Source organism: Eumetopias jubatus, unplaced genomic scaffold, assembly GCF_037043125.1.
Source record: "Eumetopias jubatus isolate StellerSeaLion01/CBP00866 unplaced genomic scaffold, mEumJub1_p1.0 scaffold_12, whole genome shotgun sequence".
Lineage (NCBI taxonomy): Eukaryota > Metazoa > Chordata > Mammalia > Carnivora > Otariidae > Eumetopias > Eumetopias jubatus.
In genome coordinates, this window is record NW_028274818.1 from 40,084,597 (window position 1) to 40,099,242 (window position 14,646).

General features: G+C 40.2%; 1 pseudogene; it reads left to right on the forward strand.

The window, feature by feature from the left end:
* Nucleotides 1-12,936: 12,936 nt before the first annotated feature.
* On the forward strand, nt 12,937-13,345 carry LOC114222834 (large ribosomal subunit protein eL32 pseudogene; annotated as a pseudogene).
* The last annotated feature ends 1,301 nt before the right edge of the window (nt 13,346-14,646 follow it).

Sequence of the window (14,646 nt, forward strand, 5' to 3'; positions counted from 1 at the left end):
ATGTCTTCTTCAGAAAGATGTCTATTCAGTTCCTCTGCTCATTTTTTAATTGGATTTTTTGTGTTTTTTTTGCTATTTGGTTGTATAAGTTCTTAATATATTTTACATATTAACTCCTTGTCAGAAATATGATTTGCAGATATTTTCTCCATTCAGTAGGTTGCCTTTTCATTTTGCCGATGGTTTCCTTTGCTGTGTAGAGGTTTTTAATTTAATGAAGCCCCACTTGTTTATTTTTGTTTCTGTTGCCTTTGTTTTTGGTGTCAAATACAAAAATCATTGCCAGGACTGATGTCAAGGAGTTCCTACATTTTCTTCTAGGAGTTTTATGGTTTCACGTCTTTTTTTCCCCTTAGAAAAGAAGCAAAACTATTTTAGGGATAATTGGACCAGCTGCTGTGTGTATTAGTGCTCTGGAGCAAAGTTTTCCTCATTCTAGTGTATAGGGCCAGGGTGCCCAGCCTAAAAACCAGCTCTGCCATTCTCCTGCCCACAATCACTGAACTTCAAGTCAGCTACCTTGTTGTTCCATTCTTAAATGTGAATCAACAGCCAAAGATTACCACTCACTTTTGAAAAAAACTTGCAAAATGAAAAAGAAACATCAAGATAAACATGTATGAAACCTAGTCTTGGAGTATATAGATAATCCATGAACAAGAGATAAAGTAAAACAAACAAACAAAAACAACCAAAAAAAACCACTACTATATCATGAAAAAGATCCAAGAATAATGCCGCCACAAAATAAAAACAGAATGCTATAACAAGGGAAAATCCAAAAGCAAGAAAGACAAATTAAAAATTAAGCATGTGACTTACACAAAATTTGAAATCAGTGTTGGTAGATAGATGTCTCAAAAATCACCCTGAAAGTAAAAAGTATACAAACATAGAAAATATAGTAAAAAGAAAACTGAGTTACAGAGGATCAGTATTGAGGTTTAATATCCAATTCATAGAAATTCCAGAAAAATGGAACAGAGAAAAGTAAAGGGATGAAATTATCAAAGAAATAATAGAAGACAATTTTGTCAGGACTCAAGAATTACATGAGTTTTTAATATGTTGCACAACTGAAACTAATATAAGATTGCATACCAAGTATACTTCAATAATAAAAAAAAGAATTACATGAATTTTTACATTGAAAACGGACCACTGAAGAGTGTATAGAATGGAGAAGACACCTAGACACTTCAACAAAGATAAAAAGTGACAGAAAGCTCTCAGAGGGGAAAACGCAATGCAAATTAAAACAAAAACTCATGTCATCCTTCTCACCGGTAACAAGAGGCCTCCGTGTTCTGAAGAATGATTTGAACTTTAGGACTTGATTACCTATAAAATGATACATCAGGTATGCCAAATTAATAATCAGGTGTTCTTTTCAAGCATGTAAGTACACAGAAAAAACCCTCCTAGAAAGTTCTTCAGAAGAAGCAAACAGATTAACTAAAAATAAACTAAAAGAGAGGAACGTGAATTAGTGGAACTAACCCAGGGATCCAGTGAAAATAAAGTATAATCCCATGTTAATGAGATTGGAGATTGGCTCGAAGATCCCCACCGAAACTGGGCAGAGTATGTTTCTTTTTTGTTTGTTTGTTTGTTTGTTTGTTTGTTTGTTTTGTTTTATTTAAATTTTTTATTATGTTAATCACCATACATTACATCATTACTTTTTGATGTAGTAATCCATGATTCATTGTTTTTGCATAACACCCAGTGCTCCACGCAGAACATGCCCTCTTTAATACCCATCACCACGCTAACCCATCCCCCCATCCCCCTCCCCTCTAGAACCCTCAGTTTGTTTTTCAGAGTCCATAGTCTCTCATGGTTCATCTCCCCCTCCGAGCTACTCCCCTTCATTCTTCCCCTCCTGCTATCTTCTTCTTCTTTCTTTTTTCTTAACATATATTGCATTATTTGTTTCAGAAGTACGGATCTGTGATTCAACAGTCTTGCACAATTCACAGTGCTCACCATAGCACATACCCTCCCCAACGTCTATCACCCAGCCACCCCCTCCCTCCCCCCCCTCCCACCACTCCAGCAAGCCTCAGTTTCTTTCCTGAGATTAAGAATTCCTCATATCAGTGAGGTCATATGATACATGTCTTTCTCTGATTGACTTATTTCACTCAGCATAACACCCTCCAGTCCCATCCACATCGTTGCAAATGGCAAGATCTCATTCCTTTTGATGGCTGCATACTATTCCATTGTATATCTATACCACCTCTTCCGTTTCTGGGCCCGTTTCTGGGCTCTCTATTCTGTTCCGTTGATCTTCGTGTCTATTCTTGTGCCAGTACTATACCGTCTTGATGGTTACAGCTTTGTAATAGAGCTGGAAGTCCGGAATTGTGATGCCGTCAGCTTTGCTTTTCTTTTTCAATATTCCTCTGGCTATTCAGGGTCTCTTCTGGTTCCATACAAATTTTAGGATTATTTGTTCCATTTCTTTGAAAAAAGTGGATGGTATTTTGATGGGGATTGCATTGAATGTGTAGATTGCTCTAGGTAGCATTGACATCTTCACAATGTTGGTTCTTCCAATCCATGAGCATGGAACGTTTTTCCATTTCTTTGTGTCTTCTTCAATTTCTTTCATGAGTATTTTATAGTTTTCTGAGTACGGATCCTTTGCCGCTTTGGTTAAATTTATTCCTAGGTATCTTATGGTTTTGGGTGCAATTGTAAATGGGATCGACTCCTTGATTTGTCTCTCTTCTGTCTTGTTGTTGGTGTATAGGAATGCCACTGATTTCTGCGCATTGATTTTATATCCTGCCACTTGACTGAATTCCTGTATGAGTTCTAGCACTTTTGGGGTGGAGTCTTTTGGGTTTTCCACATACAGTATCATATCATCTGCAAAGAGTGAGAGTTTGACTTCCTCTTTGCCGATTTGGATGCCTTTGATTTCTTTTTGTTGTCTGATTGCTGTGGCTAGGACTTCTAATACTATGTTGAATAGCAGTGATGAGAGTGGACATCCCTGCCGCGTTCCTGATCTTAGGGGAAAAGCTCTCAGCTTTTCCCCGTTGAGAATGATATTCGCTGTAGGTAGGCTTTTATGATTTTGAGGTATGTACCCTCTATCCCTATACTCTGAAGAGTTTTGATCAAGAAAGGATGCTGTACTTTGTCAAATGCTTTTTCGACATCTTTTGAGAGGATCATATAATTCTTGTTCTTTCTTTTGTTAATGTATTGTATCACATTGATTGATTTCCGGACGTTGAACCAACCTTGCAGCCCAGGGATAAATCCTACTTGGTCATGGTGAATAATCCTTTTAATGTACTGTTGGATCCCACTGGCTAGTATTTTGGTGAGAATTTTTGAATCCATGTTCATCAAGGGTATTGGTCTGTAATTCTCCTTTTTGATGGGGTCTTTGTCTGGTTTTGGGATCAAGGTAATGCTGGCTCATAAAACGAGTTTGGAAGTTTTCCTTCCATTTCTATTTTTTGGAACAGTTTCAGGAGAATAGGTATTAATTCTTCTTTAAATGTTTGATAGAATTCCCCTGGGAAGCCATCTGGCCCTGGGCTTTTGTTTGTTGGGAGATTTTTGATGACTGCTTCAATTTCCTTAGTGGTTATAGGTCTATTCAGGTTTTCTATTTCTTCCTGGTTCAATTTTGGTAGTTGATACATTTCTAGGAATGCATCCATTTTTTCCAAGTTATCTAAGTTGCTGGCATAGAGTTGGTCATAATATGTTCTTATAATTGTTTGTATTTCTTTGGTGTTGGTTGTGATCTCTCCTCTTTCATTCATGATTTTGTTGATTTGGGTCATTTCTCTTTTCTTTTTGATAACTCTGGCCAGGGGTTTATCAATCTTGTTAATTCTTTCAAAGAACCAGCTCCTAGTTTTGTTGATCTGTTCTACTGTTCTTTTGATTTCTATTTCATTGATTTCTGCTCTGATATTTATTATTTCTCTTCTCCTGCTGGGTTTAGGCTTTATTTGCTGTTTTTTCTCTAGCTCCTTTAGGTGTAGGGTTAGGGTGTGTATTTGAGACCTTTCTTGTTTCTTGAGTAAGGCTTGTATTGCTACATACTTTCCTGTTAGGACTGCCTATGCTGTATCCCAAAGATTTTTGAACAGTTGTGTTTTCATTTTCATTGGTTTCCATGAATTTTTTTAATTCTTCTTTAATTTCCTGGTTGACCCATTCATTCTTTAGTAGGATGCTTTTTAGCCTCCATGTATTTGAGTTCTTTCCGACTTTCCTCTTGTGATTGAGTTCTAGTTTCAAAGCATTGTGGTCTGAAAATATGCAGGGAATAATCCCAATCTTTTGGTACTGGTTGAGACCTGATTTGTGACCTAGGATGTGATCAGTTCTGGAGAATGTTCCATGGGCACTAGAGAAGAAAGTGTATTCCATTGCCTTGGGATGGAATGTTCTGAATATGTCTGTGAAGTCCATTTGGTCCAGTGTTTCGTTTAAAGTCTTTATTTCTTTGTTGATCTTTTGCTTAGATGATCTGTCCATTTCAGTGAGGGGGGGTGTTAAAGTCCCCCACTATTTTTGTATTGTTGTCGATGTGTTTCTTTGCTTTTGTTATTAATTAGCTTATATAATTGGCTGCTCCCATGTTAGGGGCACAAATATTTACAATTGTTAGATCTTCTTGTTGGATAGACCCTTTAAGTAGGATATAGTGTCCTTCTTCATCTCTTGTTACAGTCTTTGTTTTTAAAATCTAATTTGGTCTTCTATATCGCTGATTCTCTCTTCTGCCTCATTTATCCACCAGTTAGTGCCCCTACTTTTTATTGCACCTCATTAATAGTCTTTTTATTTCGACTTGGTTAGATTTTAGTTCTTTTATTTCTCCAGAAAGGGTTTCTCTAATAACTTCCACGTTTTTTTCAAGCCCAGCTAGTTTCTTTAAAGACATGATTCTGAACTCTAGGTCTGACATTGTACTAATGTCCATATTGAGTAGGTCCCTGGCAGACAGTACTACCTCTTGTTCTTTTTGCTGAGGTGATTGTTTTCATCTTGTCATTTTGTCCAGAGGAGAACAGATGAATGAGAACAAAATGCTAACAGGTTAACAACGTCCCCAGCAAATATACTTTATACAAATCAGAAAAGACCTGAAACCAGGGGAAAAGAAAGGGAAAGAAAGAAAAAATAAAGAGAAAAAAATAAAGAAAAAGAAAAGGATAAAAACAAACAAAAACAGAACAAAACAAAACAATCAGAATATGATCAAATATGATCAGGCTAGTGCATAGATCAGTGCCACACACTAGATTTTGGGCGTATTTTGGTCTGTTAGAAGAACGTGCCTCCTAAAATTTTAACGGAAGAAAGACTTATATATGTACAAAATAAGGGTTGATACAATGAAGGGATGGAAGATGACTGTAAAGATGAAAATTATAAAAGATTTTATAAAAGGAATTGATAAGATAAGAAGTTGTTTGAAAACAGAAAGAAGATTTTAAAAAAAGATGAAAAAAGAAAAGGGAGAGAATGTGATCAGGCAGGAGACTAGAACAAAGCCATACACTAGTGATTTAGGGTATATTTTGATCTGTTAGAAGAAACTGTATCTCAAAATTTTAAAGGGAGAACAACTTATATATATATGGCAAAAATAAGGGTAACTACTATGAAGGGATAAAATATGACTCTAAAAATGAAAAATAATTTTTTTAAAAAAAAGGGATTGATAAGATGGTTGAAAAAGGGAAAAAGAAAAATTCAAAAAAAAAAACAGTTAAAGAAATTAACTTTGAAAAACTAATGAATCATGGTAAAAAAAGCCATGAATTCTATGTGCAGTATTCCCCTAGCGCTGGAGTTCTCCCGTTCTCCTTGATCGGTAAACTTGGTCTTGGCCTGCTGGCTGCTCGTGCTGATCTTCTGGGGGAGGGGCCTGTTGCCGTGGTTCCCAAATGTCTTTGCGGAGGTGGAATTGCCCCGCCCTTGTCAGTCCGGGCTATGCAAGCTGCTCGGATTTGCTCTCAGGAGCTTTTGTTCCCTGCAAGCTCTCGCTACAGCTTTGGAGGACCAGGGTGAAAATGGTGGCCTCCCGCTCTCCGCCCCAGAGGAGCTGAGAACTCGGGGCCCCGCTCCTCAGTGCGCCCCCAGAGAAAAGCAGTCAATCACTCCCATCTCCCCAGTCTCCGGCTGCACTCCATGCTCACCTGGCCTGTGACTGAGCATTTCTATCTCTGGCACCCGACCCCGTGTGGAGTCTCCAAACCCAGCAGATCCCTGCAGTGCGCTCCCGCGCCGCTCCTCCCCGGGGGAGGAAGGGGAGTCTCCCCGGCTCTGCCGCTTGTTGGGTCCCTGCTGGAGGAGTAGTGGCCCGACTGGGCCGCAGATCACAGTTTATGGCAACCCCGAGCTGAGAGCCCGCGCCTCGGCTCCATCTCTGCAGCCGGCTTCCCCGCTCCGATCCCTGGGAGCTCTGCCGCACTCAGGCTCCCCTGGTCTTTCTGTGACCCTGAGGGTCCTGAGACCACACTGTCCCGCAAAGTTTCCACCCCCAGCTTAGCCACTGGAGCGACGTCCCTTAGCAAACCCAACTTCTAAAAGTTCCGATTTTGTGCTCCGCTGCTCTATCACTTGCCAGAAGCCACCGACGGAGGCCCCCTCTCCCGCCGTCTATCCTCCCGAATATCGCCTTGGATTCACTTCTCTGCACGTCCTACCTTCCAGTAAGTGGTCGCTTCTCTGTTCAGAGAGTTGTTGCTACTCTCTTCTTCGATCTCCTGTTGAGTTCGTAGGTGTTCAGAATGGTTTGATCCCTATCCAGCTGAATTCCTGAGACCAGACGAAATCCAGGTCTCCTACTCCTCCGCCATCTTGCTCCGCCCCCCCCAGGGTATGTTTCTTCTCTGTTATGGGGAAGAGGAAGAGTGAGGAAGTGAGTGCCTCTTAATGTTTAGCGATTTCCTCCGTTTTGTTAGTCAGTTTTGTACCATAGAAATTGTACTACCTTAACTCTTATTCGTTTTGTGAAAGTATATACTAATTGGTTGTTTTTCATTTATTATGTAATAACATGGTCCTATGTTTTATGTGATTGCATTAGTTTGGACGTTAGTCATTTCCATGTGGTATATTTTACTGTGCATCCCAGAAAAAACATGGACACAAATCGCCTACAGAGCAAATAGTCCAAATTAGTACAGGCATCTATTACTCTCTCCTTCTAGAAGACTTTTAACATTGCTTCAAAAACACCATGCTCCCCTAGTTCTCCTACCTCATGGCCACTCCCTGGGTTTTTGTTTTGTTTTGTTTTGGTTTGGTTTTTTTGCTCATTCTTCTTTCTCATTCCATATGCTACGATGCTAGAGCACCCATGGCTCCATCATCGGATCACTTCCTTTATCCACACTCATCATTGACTCACTCCCTGGGTGACTTCATCTAATCTCATGGCTTTTAATACCATCTCAGTAGAGATGAATTCAAAATTCATATTTTTATTCCAGAATACTCTGCTTTTCAGTAAATGGCAACTCTAGCCAGCAAGGCTTTAAAATGTCCAGTCCTCCTTGACTCTTCTTTCCACATTCTACATCAGATCCCTCAGCAAAGCTTGTTGGCTCTGCCTTCAAAAGTCTCCAGGATGCTAGTGTTCTTGAACACCTGCACTGCTGTCACCCTCCAGGCCCCTGTCATCCCCTGCCTGAGTTGTCATGAATGCCTCCTCCTCACGATCACTCTGCTCCCTGGACACTATTCCGAAGACAACTGCCAGAGGGATTCGTTTTGAATGCAAGCCAGGTCATGCCTCGTCACTGCTTTAAACCCTCCACTGGCTTCCCACTTCACACAGAGAAAAGCCAAAGCTATCTCCCTGGCCTACAAGCCTTTATGTGAGCCTTGTCCCAGTCTTCCACATCGCCCCACTGGACTCCTCTGCCCCTCCCCGTTTCTCCTGTCCACCCCGCTCCAGTGTGGATTGCCAGGCCTTGCTTTTCTTTAAACTTGCCAGGGATGCGCCAGTCTTGGAGCCTTTTCACTTCCTGTCTGGAATACTCCTCCCCTAGTATCTCACTTCCCTGCCTCCTTCATGTTCTTTCCGAAATAGCCCTTCTTGGTGAGAACTTTCCTCCCTACCCACCTTATTTTTCATTGCACCCCGGTCCCCCGTTCCTGCTTTATTTTTGGTCTTTGTAAAAGTTATCTTCACCTGAATTACTATTTGTTCTTTGCCTCCTTCTCTTTGAACTGGAATGTGGCTTTCCAAAGGCCAGGGTCTTCTGTTCATTGCTGTATTCCAAGTGCTACAATGGTGCCTGGTACTTAGTACGTGCTCAGTAAATATCTCTTGAATAAATGCACGAATAAATAAGTAGGCTCCAAGTCAAATGTTTTCAAGATGGATTGAATAGATTCAAAGAAAGAGATGAAACAGGTGAGGGGCTAAAAAATACTAGAAATATGATTAAGAAGGCATACATTTCTCCTCTCAACCTGCAATAATGTAATTATATCTACACTACTTGAAATGGACATTCTTATAAATAGTATAAAGGACCATGGAAAAATAGAATTATGTTTAGTAATGAATTTGTAAACATTGTTTTAAAAAATCAATGAAATTTGGAGTTAATTTCACATGGACTTTCAAATTTTAAAAGCCACTGAGCTTAAAGAGCCTCGTCTGTGAACGTTACTTTCACTTTCTTGAGCTAACTCAGTGAATCGGGTCTCCCAGGAAGAGCAGAGTCAGCGTCACCTGGAACCTGTTAGAAATGCCATTTCTCAGACCCCAACCCATCTGCCAAATCAGAAACTCCTGGGGTAGGGCCCTGAAATTTGTAGTTTAAGTCCTCCGGATGATCCCAATGTGTGCTAAGGTTTGCAAATGAAGGCTCTGACCCAGTCTGGCTCTCCGGAGGACACCGCTCCCTTGAAGCCCTCTCGAGTGGACGCTGTTCTCATTATGTTCCTTGGACCACTGGCTTGGAGGAAGCATGGACTTTTGTCCTCCTTATTCCTTTTTGCCTCTCATAGGCCACTTTTTCTCCCTCCTCTCACAACTCACAACACACACACACACACACACACACACACACACACACACACACACACACAGGTCATCAGACCAGACCTACTACCATTACACCTTCTTACACGCCATTAAACTTTGTCTTCTGCCTCATGTACAAACAAGATAATATTTCCCTCATTTTAAAACACAAAACAAAAATTTAACAACCCATCCCTGAACTTCTCCCTTCTAGTTATTGCCCCATCTCTCACCTTCCTTTTACAGCAAAACTCAAAATAATTCTCTAAAAATTCTCCTTTGTCTTCTTTTCGAACTCACTAAATCCGGCTTTTACCGACGCTACTCTCCTAAAATGCTCCCATCAAGGTTACTTTGCTTTGCTAACTGCAATTAATCCTCACCTTATTGACCTGTCAGCAGCTTCTGAAGGTTCATCACACCTGCTTCCTCAGAATACTTTCTTCACTTGATGTCAAGCCACCACACTCTCTTGATTTTCTCCAGCTCAGTCTCCTTTGCTAGAACCTTCTCCCCTACCTGAGTACTAGACTCATACCCTGAATTCTAGAGTTCAAACCTATATGCCAATGTCTACGCACCATTTCCATTTTGTTGATTATTGGCATCTTCAAATAAGCATGTCCAACCCTGAGCTCCTAGATGTTCCCTCTCAGGTCTACTTCTTTACAGTCTTTACTTTTCCGGCTGGTTGTAACCCCCTTCTTTCAGTTGCATAGACCAAAAACCTAGAGTTATCCCTGGCTCCTCTTTCTTTCTCGTGCCACATCCAGGTCAACAGCAAAATCTGTTGGTTCTTCTTTAGACCCAGAATTTGACTGCTTAACGCCCCTTCCACTATTGCCATCCTGCTTCAAGCCTCCATCACATCTCATCTGGATTGCGTAGTGGACTCCTAATTGGTCCCATTTCCTCGCTTGTTCCCCACCAGTCCATCCTCAGCACAGCCCTGGACTGAGCCTGCTGGACCTATGTCAGATCTCGTCACTCCTGTACTCAAATGCTTTACTGATTTCCCATTTCACCGAGAGTGCAAAATGAAGTACTTATAATGAGGTAAAAGGTCCTCCATGATCAGCCCTCCATTACCTTCTTGATCTAAATTCCTGCTCACTCACTCCTTGCCACACCATCCTCTTTACTATGTTCTTCAACACTTCAGCCATATTTCCACTTCGGGGTCCTGCCCTGCACTAACCACACTCTTTGTCTGGATTGTCTTCCTCCACCTATCTGCCTCCCTTCCCCAACTTCCTTGCTCCCCGCCACCTCATTACTCAAAGGTCATGATTCCAGTGGTCCTTAGCTAGCATTTCAATTTTCTTTCCATTCTCCCTCTCCTTTTCACCTATTTTTTTTCTCTCTTTATAACTTAGCACCATAAAACATATAGTCTATTTTATTTATTTGTGTTATTCATTGTCTCTTTTCCACATACAAATATAAACTCTATAACAGTAGAAATTTGTGTCTCTTTTGCTCTGCCCTAGTTCCCGGAGCTGTGCCTGGCACACGGTAGGCAGTTCACACCTACTTGTTAAAAAATGAATGACTGAAAACCTGAGCTCTTAATTTCAAAAATGTACTTACATTCAGCCACAGGCTAAATGGAGAATATAAAACTCTTGCATTTTTAACGGAAAGAATTTACATATTTTTGTGATAACTTTGTTAAGGTCTATCCTTCCTCCCACTTGATTGTTAGCCCCATGAGGACTGGGACTGAGTGTTTTGCTCAAAACTCTCTGGGGCCAGGACCAGGTAAGGTAAGTGAGGCATGTGCTTCGGGCATAAAATTTAACTGGGAGAGGGTACATCAAGTAATCAAGAGAAATAATATTTTATCAGTAATCAAGATAATATTGTAATGCAATAGTTTTTAAAAGTCAAAATTAGTGCAAAAATCTGTGATGAACAACATGTCAAAATTTTAAATAAAGATAAAATTTGTACTACTGACTTCCTTTAGCCTTAGTGACCAATATGATTCCACTTTATTGATGATTTTAACTTTTGGTACCTGATAACCATTTGCTGAGAGAATGAATAAATGAAGATCAGCAAGGGGTCGTAGGGTAAGAAGAATCTATCTCTTGGAGGCCTTTCTTTGTGCCTTGGCTTCAATAACTAAAGAAATGAATACTTACTATGTACCAGGCACTAATTGAAATGCTTTATAAATATATACAAATAATAACTTACTTAAGCCTTCCCCAAAGCCCTATAAATAGTTACTACTATTATCATCCCCATTTTACAGAGGTGGAAATTGAGGTCTAGAGAGAGCAAGTGACTTCTGTGAGTTCATATACTAGGAAGTGGCAGAGTTAGCTTGATAGTGGCTGTGTGACATCTCCTTGGATAGGAAGCCTGATGGGTCAGCAAGGCACCAGGAGACATTCTAGGAAAAGGGAATCTAAGCAAATTCCTTTTACTGTTATAGAGCAAGTTCACATGGACACCAAAATAAATCATGAAAACAGAGGAAAAAAACAGATGTCACGATCCAAACACTAGGCTAGGGAAACTAATGTGGAATTATTTTATGAAGCATGTCAAACATATGGAACAAGTTACAAAGCAGGGCCATTATAGTTTTGTTGTTTTTTTTTTTTTTTCAGTACCATTGGTTTTGGAAACCAGAGTGTAAGTATAGAAGAAAAGAAAGTGAGGGAAAGAGGGAAATTATCCTATCCTCTGCAGTAGCAGACACAAGTTGCTCCAATAGTTTTCTCATCATTACAGACCTTTAAAAAATGATCTTTCCCAATGAGAAGTAATTCATGGTATTCTTATGGGAGTGCAAGCAATCCAGTAAATTCTAAATGGTTTTGTATAGAAAGAATAGGCTCACAGGTGGGGATCACTTGCTAGAGATTATTTGCAGGTCTATTCATAGTAAATGCCATTGACGTTAGCCACACTAACTTGAAATCTGTGGTGCAAGGGCTCTGTTGAGGTTTATCCACAAAAAAAGAAGATTTGCCATTTAAAATGTGTAAGCAAGGTTTCAGAGAATAACGAACACATTTAATCGAGTACAATGTCTATATCCCTTATAGGACCATGATCTTCCTTTACTTTGTGCGAAATAGTCAAGCTTTATTGCATGTTGTGAATGTTGGCAATAACATATATACAAGTCTCTGGGAGAGATGTCAAGGGTGAACAAATGTGAGAGAGCTTTCATATTTGCAGTCTCTATCTTAAAACAAATCGTGTAATACTTGGGTAGTGACATAGATTTGAATTACAGCCTCTCAGATGACAACTTCTGGTTTCTCTCTCCTCTTCTCAAACCTTGCCTACAGAAACAGACTCCACACAGACCCTGCAGCTGCAGGCTTTCTCTCTTGAGCTCCTAAGCTATCCACCCTGGCAGCTCCACCGGTACATTTAGACTGGAAAACAATAAGAAAATAAATCTATCTCTCCTCAGGCTCCAAGGAGAAATTTATATTTCAATACAACTTCTTTTAAGATGTGTTGTAATAAGGTAAAATGTTTTTTACTCTCCTTGTACTTTTACCTGAATTTCTGGGGCTCTTTGAAGTCTCAGAGGGGACTGACAGCCCTATATAGTTGTTTTTACAGGACCTTATGAGTGTTTGTCCACCTGCACCATTTTGTTCCATGTGTTCTTGAGAAGTGGAAACAGCTCTTGGTGCAGTTTGGTGTATCTGAGGAATGATTCTAAATCACTAAAAGCTCCAGTGGAAATAACAGAGGCATTTTTAGGTACTGATTTCCAATGGCAGGGGTGGGAGGGATAGGCACAAAATATCATTTTTCAGTGTAAGATATAAACTAATTTGGTATCTCTCAACAGGAAAATAGGAGTCAAGGGATCCTCTTTCCTCAGAACTGCCTATGAAGGTGGCAGCCGTTTCCTACTTGGCATCATGGCCACCCTCGGATCTCTGGTGAAGCCCAAGGTCATTAAAAAGAGGACCAAGAAATTCATCCGGCACCAGTCAGACAGATATGTCAAAATTAAGCATGACTGGCAGAAACCCAGAAGCACTGGCAATAGGGTGCACCGAAGATTCAAGGGCCAGATCTTGACTCCCGACATTGGTTACCGGAGCAACCAGAAAACAAAGCACATGGTGCCCAGCGGCTTCCGGAAGTTCCTCGTCCACAGTGTCAAGGAGCTTGAAGTGCTGCTGACTTGCAACAACTCTCACTGTGCAGAGATTGCCCAGAGTGTCTCCTTCAAGAACCACAAAGCCATTGTGGAAAGAACGGCTCAGCTGACCATCAAGAGTCACCAGTCCCAATGCCAGGCTGTGCGGCGGAGAAAATGAATAGACAGACAGCTTGTGTGCACGTTGTATTTGTGTTAATAAAACCATGAAACTAAAAAAAAAAAAAAAAAAAAATCAGGGAATCCTGTGACCAGACTTCTTTGATATTTCTTTAGTCATGCATTTGGGTTTGAGAAAAAAATACTAGCTTTATAAGACTGCTTATAAATGTAATATGACAATGAATTTACAGTCTAAAATCGCAAGAAGTCTGAGCGACAGGCATGGCAAACTTATTAAAACACTCTGCTATCAATTAGCTGTGTGAACTTGGGCAAGACAATGCACTTTTATGGACCTTTGGTTTTTGTTTTTCTCTATAATTTTTTCTTGGGCATATGCAAGATGAAATTAGTAAGTTTGCAGATATAATTTCATTCATTCATCGAACAAATGCATTGATCAGGTACTTTTGTGCCAGGCTAATTACCAGATACCGATGATTCAGTACCAAGCAAGATACACTTGGTTGCTATGCTCTTGGAGTTTACATCCTAGTGGGAAGAGACATACATTAATCAAAAATCATAAAAAATAAAGAGAAAACTATAAATATAATGACTTTAAAGGGGAAAAATACCTTGAACTACGTAAGCATTTAAAAGGGGGAATTGAGCTAGTCTACCATGGGCATTGTATTCCGTGCAAGGGATAGTTCAGGAAAAATAAAATGTTTATGACCACATTTTTTTTTCAAAAATAGTTTTATGAGTCGCATAGAGAAAATTTTATATTCTTATTTAATGAAATGGAGAAAAAAATTCGTAGCTTATATGAAAACTCTTTACAGGTGCAAAACCAATTTTGTTAGGCAAAGGCAAGCTTCTAAGAATGATGTACGGATGGGCCTGTTCTGTGTGAGAGAGAAAATGGGCCGCACTTGTGAGCTGGCTTCAAGGCAAGGAATGGGAAGGAGTATGAGGAGTCTAGTGGGTGAGATAGCGGACCATAAGGCAGTGTGACCTGTGACCCTCTCCTGATGCCTTAAGTCTTAAATCTACTCAACTCACATAGTGCTTCAGTGGAAACTGGTGTAGATGTTGGACTCTGCAATTCTAGGCAGTAGGCCAAGAAACAGAAATACTTATGAATATCAACTGTCAGGAATCTGCAGAAGGCAAGGCTGGGGGTCTTTGGGCTCACAAAGGTATAGCATTGGACTGAAGGTTCACTTCAGTAAGATTTCTGTGGGGAAAGTGTGTCCAGCAGGTATTGGAAGTATACTACAATTTCAATTATATGCTATATTAAATAGAAGAATGCCGAAGAGAAAATTGGCCCTGCTTTTTAACTACTGAAATGGTA